The 8431-nt window shown below is 47.1% G+C and overlaps 1 pseudogene; it reads right to left on the bottom strand.

Moving 5' to 3' along the window:
- Positions 1-1364: 1364 nt before the first annotated feature.
- On the bottom strand, positions 1365-8215 carry LOC124671224 (annotated as a pseudogene).
- Between the last annotated feature and the right edge of the window lie 216 nt (positions 8216-8431).

Genomic DNA, 8431 nt, shown 5'->3' with positions numbered 1-8431 from the left:
GGGTTGTTCCACCACTAGTAAGTGAGTAAGAATAGGAGTGGTTCACACGCGCTCCTCCTCCTCCTTGCTCGCTCGTCTCGACTCGACTCGACACATCACGACGCGCGCCGCGCTCGTGGTGAGTGGATTGAGCCTCGAGCCGAGACTTTCCTTTCTTTTTGCAGTTCAGGAAAACGAATAGAATCCTAGACGGACGCGTCACAGTTAGTCGGTTCGGGTCGCTCCCGAACCGTGGGCTATCTGTAACCGACTCGAAACGTGCGCGCGACGTGGGCGTGCCGGGTTTCCTGAGCCTATATAATCTCCTGCCCGGCTACCGCAGAAACATATCTAATACACGAGTTAGGGTTTTGCCACCTCTCTCTGCTTGCGCTGCCATCGTAGCCTACTCCATCCCGTGCGCCGACGTGCATCGGCGAACGGGAGAGCAGGTCTCCGGAACCGCTCGTCCTTGCGATCCTGTACGGGAGAGGGTGAATTAGGTTTTTGGGAAGCGCTCTGCGCGACTGCTCAAGCTCTTCATCACGGGTCGCCTTCCGTCCAAGTCGGGCGGTGCTGCCTACCATCGTCTTCAACGCCGTCTACTTCGACCTGTCGTCCCTGTCGTCCACAACGTTGTCATCAACAACGTTACTGCTGCGACATCATCTTCTACACCTCCACCGCCACCTCCACCAGATCGGTACGTGCGACATATCTCGATCTGTTTAGCGATGGATGCTTTACCGTTTGTGTTGCTCCTACTCGTGTTGATTAATGCATCTAGTATGTTCGAGTTTCACATGTTAGTAGTTGTTGTCATCATGTTTTATATTCTGGAATTAACCATGGAAATTGTGCCTAATTATCCAACAATAAATACATGCAAAGTATATATGGTTGAACAAAACTACAGAAGAACGTCCACAGAGACTATTTGCGACCAATTAGACCAGAATACCCAAATAAAACATTGACATGCATACTGCACGGAACATTTTGGATCAATGGATAAGTTAATAAATGAATGCAGCCACAATAAGTGCATAAGCAATTAAAATTTGCAGTTAATGGGAAAGGTAGAAGTACTTCAGCAAAAATGTATATTCATTCAAACCAAGAACCAACTATAAATACAATCAAAGTATATGTGCTTGAAGCCTTGAACTCAACCAATTACCAGAATACCAAATAAAGATTGACATGCACTGTACCGAACATTTTGGATCATAAATAAATGAATATAGCCATGGTCCCTGTAGCTTTCCCATACAATGCCGTATGGCTCATATGTCAACAGCAGTTTCCATTTTACATGCTAGTTCTATCAATGCTAGTTCTTAAAATGCTAGTTCTATTAATGAATATTTGAGATTTGAACGTTATTAAGCAACCAAATTTGCAAAAAGGAAAATCTTACCAAGCCACCAGAGATGACAAAGAGTGAAAAGTCCAAGAAAGCCGAACAGTTTTTGGACATCAACCTTTTCTGATCCTTCCCCTCCAGCAAACTTTTTGAGAAGCACTGAATGGTGTTGAAACAATTAGGCATTAGACTGAAAACGTTCGAGCATGAACTGAACAGAGAAGAGCAACAACCTACCAGTGAAGAAACCATATGACACAGCTGACAGAAGACCAAACATATCACCTAGAAGAGTCCTCTGTGTGGCCCTGCAGTTGTAATGCTTATGAACGGTTAGCAAGGCGATGAGTTCTATAACCAAAGTTGCATGCTCATTTAAAAATTCTGATCGATTTCCCCAGGACATAGAAATGCAAAAGTTTTTGGTTCTCCTTTTTAAGAAAAATAAATTGATTACAGCTAACCATCTTACTACAAAGCAAGCAAGTATACGGCTTCATAAGCACATCAAATTAAGTACAAACAATAGACATGTCACTTAGCAGTTGGCACCAACCCAACTCACCCTGCCTTGCTTACTTCAGATTCATCTGTTGCACAAGTCTGGCCCATAGTTGTCACTGCTACACCAGCCATGCTCACAAAAACAGCAATAACTTTGGCAGCATTTATGGAATCTTGGCCAAGGAGCACACTAATGAAAAGTGTGAAGAGTCCCGAAGTTGAAGATAGTACAGTAGTACTGGCAACACTTGCTCTTGCAAGGGCTGCATTTGATTAATACTGCATCCATATTAAGCATAGGAGAAGATGAGTAACTGTATCAACCAAGATAGTGCCTGTGAAATCAAACTATTCAATGGATCGAACAGGCAGATAATTGGAAAGTTACCTCTGTGACAAACCATATGGGACAAAGATAAAAACCATAAATTGCAATCTCCTTGGTGGAAAGTTGTTGCTCCTTCAAAACATCATCAGCAAACTCACCGATTCCTCACCGATTCCACAAATTAGTGGCTTGTCTCTTCTAGTACAGGGAGGTCCACATCAGTAAAATCTATCACCACGGTTTTCTGCGACTCCATTAGCAGCATCTTCAGAGGAGCGCTACCACCAAAGGAAGATTTGCTCGCAACCTTTGATGCTCTGCTGCTTCCAGAATGCATTCTCAACAATTTGTATATGAAATCCTTCAGAAATGCCAAAGGGATGTAAATGACCATAAGGAAGGCCCCTAAGTAAGTGATCGCGAATGGTTGCTTGTAGTCAGCGAATATCCCCTGCGCACGCAAGCTCAGTTCAGATACTGAAGCTAAAATTTGATTCATTTGACACCAGAACTTTTTTGAAAGGAACAAAAAAATGCTTTTTAAAAGTAAAAAAGCATATGTTCTCCTGATGATCTAGTAGGGCCCAGACAATGCTCTTCAGTTAAATGTAACTAGTTCCTTGTTCCTTGGAGACTACAACTTCAAAACGTGGGCAGGTCATATAAAGGGAAAACATACCGATTGCCAACAATAAAGTAAGGTTCCTCATCAAATATATACCTAGAAGAAACAGAACGCTTGAGGGACGACACCGAAATTCGGTGAGGCCGTTTTAGGCATCAGGATCTGCTTCCGCTGAAGAGAAACTGTATATGCAGCTGTTTGGCTCCGACCCATGATTACATATAAACTAAACTATACTACTACTCCCTCTCCGTTCCCAAGAAGGTTGATGCCATGGGAACAAACCGTTTTACATTCCAACCCTCTGTAATTCAAAATCGAACAACCAATAACTCTTATTTTCAAATTCCAGCACGTCTCCCTCCCTCAATCCATCCATCGCCACTAGGACGTCCGCATTATCGATGATCCATCTCGCGCTTCGCTTCAGCTGTCTGTCTCAGTCACTGTCGCGGTGGAGCTCCCCCTCAGCTCTAGAATAAATGGTGAAAGCCAGGATTTGAACACGAGACCTGAGGCTCTGGTACCATGTTAAGCTTCATGCCACTTCAACCCCCCCTCTTCTCGCAGCCTCCTGCCGCGCCCGGCCTCCCGCTGCCTCTTTGCCTCTCTACACGTGTTGATTTGTCTTCTCGTCTTCCCGTCACACGTGAGAGGGGGTGTTGAAGTGTATAAGTAGATTGCCTAGCCATTTCCATCAGTTCGGACTTTTGGTTCAAGTGGCTAGTGCACGAAGCTTAACATGGTATCAGAGCCAGGTGTAACGCGAAAAATCATCAATAAACAAAATATAGTATCGATGACCCCCTTTCGAAGGAAAGGGAGCCGGACTCCAAACATCTGAATGAACTAAATCAAAAGATCGCTGAGATACAGACGCACTAGTATGATAGGGAAGCTGAATCTGTTTACCTAACCTACAACCCTGACCGCTCAGTCTGTTGAGTGTGTTTTTCTTGAATACAATGATGAGCATAAGGGCTATCGCTGTTGGGACCCTGTTGGTCGTCGGATGCGCATCTCTCGTGACATCACGTTTGATGAGACGCGTCCCTTCTATCCTCGCCCTATCTCGGGTACTTATCCAGTGGATAATATCTCTTTTCTTCTTTTTCCGGATGCACCCCCTGCTGTCCCTTCTCCTCCTCCTCCTAATTCTGATGGGCCTCCTTCGGCGCCATCCTCTCTTCCGTCTAGTCCTCCTAGTACTCCCCGTTCTCCGGCTTTCGATCCTTCCGATGATGTCCCTTCATCCTCTTCTTCTGATGAGTTGTCTTCTGCCGACGAGCTCCCTCCTTCACGGCGTGTTCGTCAGCGTCGAGCTCCAGCCCGTTACTCTCCTAGTCAGTATGGTCTCTCAGTCGTCTCCGAGCCGACTTCTTATCGGGATGCTGAGCGTCATCCTGAATGGCAGCTTGCCATGGCTGAGGAGATCGCTGCGCTTGAGCGCACTGGTACCTGAGATCTTGTTTCTCCCCCTTTTGGTGTTCGTCCTATCACGTGTAAGTGGGTCTATAAAATTAAGACCCGCTCTGATGGATCTCTTGAGCGCTATAAAGCGCGTCTAGTGGCTCGTGGCTTTCAGCAGGAGCACGGACGTGACTATGATGAGACTTTTGCCCATGTGGCTCATATGACCACTGTGCGTACTCTTCTTGCTGTTGCTTCTGTTCGACGTTGGTCTGTGTCCCAGCTCGATGTTCAGATCGCTTTTCCTAATGGCGAGTTGAGTGAAGAGGTTTACATGCAGCCTCCTCCTGGGTATTCTGTTCCCGATGGGATGGTTTGTCGTCTTCGACGGTCTCTCTATGGTCTCAAACATGCCCCTCGTGCCTGGTTTGAGCGTTTCGCCTCTGTGGTGACTGCTTCTGATTTCTCTCCTAGTTTTCATGATCCAGCACTTTTCGTTCACACTTCTTCTCGTGGACGCACTCTTCTTCTTCTCTATGTTGATGATATGATCATTACTGGTGATGATCCTGAGTATATTGCCTTTGTCAAGGCTTGTCTTCGAGATCAGTTTCTTATGACTGGTCTTGGTCCTCTTCGCTATTTTCTTGGCATTGAGGTTTCTTCCACTTCTGATGGCTTTTCTATCTCTCAGGAAAAGTATATGATACGTCTCCAACGTATCTATAATTTCTGATGTTCCATGCTTGTTTTATGACAATACCTACATGTTTTGCTCGCACTTTATAATGTTTTTATGCGTTTTCCGGAACTAACCTATTAACAAGATGCCGAAGTGCCAGTTCCTGTTTTCTGCTGTTTTTGGTTCCAGAAGGCTGTTCGGGAAATATTCTCGGAATTCGACGAAACAAAGACCCAGTATCTTATTTTTCCCGGAAGACCCCAGAACACCGAAGGAGAGTCGGAGGCGGGCTAGAGGGCCACCACACCATAAGGCGGCGCGGCCCCAGGCCTGGCCGCGCCAGCCTATGGTGAGGAGGCCCCAGGCACCTCCCTGCGCCGCCTCTTCGCCTATAAGACCCCTTTCGACCTAAAAACGCGAGACAAATTGATGAAACTCCAGAAAGACTCCAGGGGCGCCGCCGCCATCGCGAAACTCCAATTCGGGGGACAAAATCTCTGTTCCGGCACGCCGCCGGGACGGGGAAGTGCCCCCGGAAGCCATCTCCATCAACGCCACCGCCTCCATCATGCTCCGTGAGTAGTTCCCCCATGGACTACGGGTTCTAGCTGTAGCTAGTTGGTACTCTCTCTCCCATGTACTTCAATACAATGATCTCATGAGCTATCTTACATCCTTGAGATTCATCTGATGTAATCGGTGTTGTGTTTGTTGGGATCCGATGAATTGTTACATTATGGTCAGTCTATCTATATAAGTTTGTGAAGTTATTGTTGCTGCAATCTTGTTGTGTTTAATGCTTGTCACTAGTGCACGAGTGGCATGATCTTAGATTTAAGCTCTATAATTATTGCTTAGATTGTATCTACAAGTTGTTTGCACATGTCTATGTCCGGAACCCGGGGCCCCAGAGTGACAGCAAGCTGGGATAAGCTGGAGGGAAGGCGTAGGTATGAGGATCACATGTTTTCACCAAGTGTTAATGCTTTGCTCCGATGCTCTATTAAAAGGAGTACCTTAATTACCGGTAGATTCCCTTGAGGCCCGTTCGCACACCGGTCTGGTAGGACAAAAGATGTTATGCAAGTTTCTCATTGCGAGCACGTATGACTATATATGGAAAACATGCCTACATAATTAATAATCTTGATGTTCTGTCTTAATTCTTTCAATCCTATCAATTGCCCAACTGTAATTTGTTAACCCAACACTTGTTATTGGAGAGTTACCACTAGTGTAGATAGCTGGGAACCCCGGTCCATCTTTCATCATCATATACTCGTTCCTACATGTCATTGGAAGTAGTATCAACTATTTTCACGGTGCCATTTCTTGTGTATTCATTATTGCTTGCTGTGCGTATTCTTGTTACTATTGCTCTCATATTACTTGCTACTTTCACATCACCCCTGTTACTAGTGCTTTTCCAGGTGTAGCTGAATTGACAACTCAGTTGTTAAGGCTTATAAGTATTCTTTACCTCCCCTTGTGTCGAATCAATAAATTTGGGTTTTACTTCACTCGAAGACTGTTGCGATCCCCTATACTTGTGGGTCATCAGTATATTCAGGATCTTCTTGCCCGTGCTGCTCTTGGGGATGAGCGCACGGTTGATACTCCTATGGAGCTTAATGTTAAGCTTCGTCCTACTGATGGTGATCCTCTTCCTGTTACTAGTCAAGGCACCCTTTCTACTTCTTAGTCAGTCAGATCCAGTCGTAAGTCGAAAGAGCGGTAGAGTGGTCCTGGACCTTCGGTCATAATCAGCCAGAGCAGTGTCATAGGCACTCTTGGCTGCATCCTTATCTGCCTGAGTAGCATTAGGAGCAAGGGCAACGGGCGGCGGTGCAACGGGCACCGTGGGAGCAATAGGGCGCGGCGGGCAGGAGACCTCGCCAGAAAGCACACCCCAAAGACGAAGACCGTGCATGTGGACGCGCATGAAGGCAGCGAAATCAGGATAATTCGCGCCATCGAAAATCACCGGGCAGCGAGGAATCGCAACATATCCCGATGAGGAAGACATAGCTCTTTTCGTTAAGCTTCATGCACTAGCCACTTGAACCAAAAGTCTGAACTGATGGAAAGAGCTAGGCAATCTACTTTATACACGTCAACATTCTAAACTGATTTTCTCAGTAATGATTGCATTGCAGTACGGTGCACGCTCATGCTTAGTTCGCATGTTCATAGCTGAAGGCATTGAATCAATACCAGGAAGACCGACCTAAGCAATAAATAAAATGAACATTGAATTGAGTTTTGGCATTACCCATATAAGCAATAAAAAATGCACTGGTAAGTCAACTTCATAACTAACAACTGACCTTCTCCACCAGCACAAGCAGAGCAACTTCAGTGGACTCCCCAATTTCTCATAACTTTTTTTATCACGATTGTACTGTAAAGTGGACTCACTGCATAGAGCTGAACACATTGCTATATGGAGACATGGGGATTGAGGAGGAAACTCCACCTGCAACAGATGAAAATCCGTCAGAAGTTAGTTCCTAAAGCCAAACGGAGCATATATCAATGTTTGCAACAGTAACTAAGAGGGTCAGCTCGACAGAGCCACGCAGCCACGGCTCTCATTCCCCCCAACCGCTCTAGACCCGCTATAGTACCTGCTCCTCCTCGTCGGGCCTCTCCTTCCTCCTCTCCGCCGGAATAGCCGGCCGGAGATGGAGAGGAGAAGGCGCCGGGCTGTATATTACTAGTATTAGCTTTAGTTTTGCTCCCGTTGTGGCGTTTGGCGTTGATGCCGGGAGGGAGGTGGTGGATCTGAGCAGCCAGATCTGGCACCGCAACGTCTTCTTCCTCGACCTCATGGAGCTCTGGCGGTTGGAGCCGAAGGTGTGGCGGCGGAGGGAGATGAGGATCTCCATAAATAAGGCTGGCTTTGGTGGATCTGGTGGCTGCAGAGGCAGCAGCAAGCTGCTTCTTCTTCCTCGTCGAGGTGGCGAGAGAAAGGAGTTCTTGCCTGCTGCCTCTGCCTGGCCGTCGGATCTGCAGCAGGGAAGTTCGTCGGCTTCTTCTCGGTGGTTCTCCACGGTGCCGCTGTCGCCGTACTCTATGGCTGAAATGTAGCCCCTCCTCTGGAGGACTACCACGGCGCCTCTGTCGCCGGATTTCCTAGCCGAAGGGCGGCCCCTCCATCCTCGTGCGGCGGTGACAGGCCGCCCTCAAGGCAGCAACAACCTCCGCAAGGCGCTTCTGCCAGCTCGGAGGCTCTCCAGTCTCGGCGGAGTTGGCTCCCACCTCTGCGTCCCAAGTGGTTTCGTCCCCGGTGGCGCAGAGGTTGACTCCGGTGAGATTCATCGCGGTGATGGAGGAGCTGGACCTAATCGCGTTTGCGTTTTCTTTCAAGGTCCTCAGTGTAATTTGTATGGGCCAGTTTGTAATTTCCCAGTTCTTTCAGGCCTTATCTGTAATTTGTACCTCACCGCTGATAATATGAAGCCCTAGGTCCTTCGGGACCTTTCCTTATTCAAAAAAAGCTCGACAGAGCCTGCATGTCCGCTTCTAGATGAGAGT

This window comes from Lolium rigidum, chromosome 7 (genome assembly GCF_022539505.1).
Source record: "Lolium rigidum isolate FL_2022 chromosome 7, APGP_CSIRO_Lrig_0.1, whole genome shotgun sequence".
NCBI lineage: Eukaryota > Viridiplantae > Streptophyta > Magnoliopsida > Poales > Poaceae > Lolium > Lolium rigidum.
The sequence above is the reverse complement of the archived record's forward strand: the minus strand, read 5'-3'. Positions and strand labels throughout refer to the sequence as shown.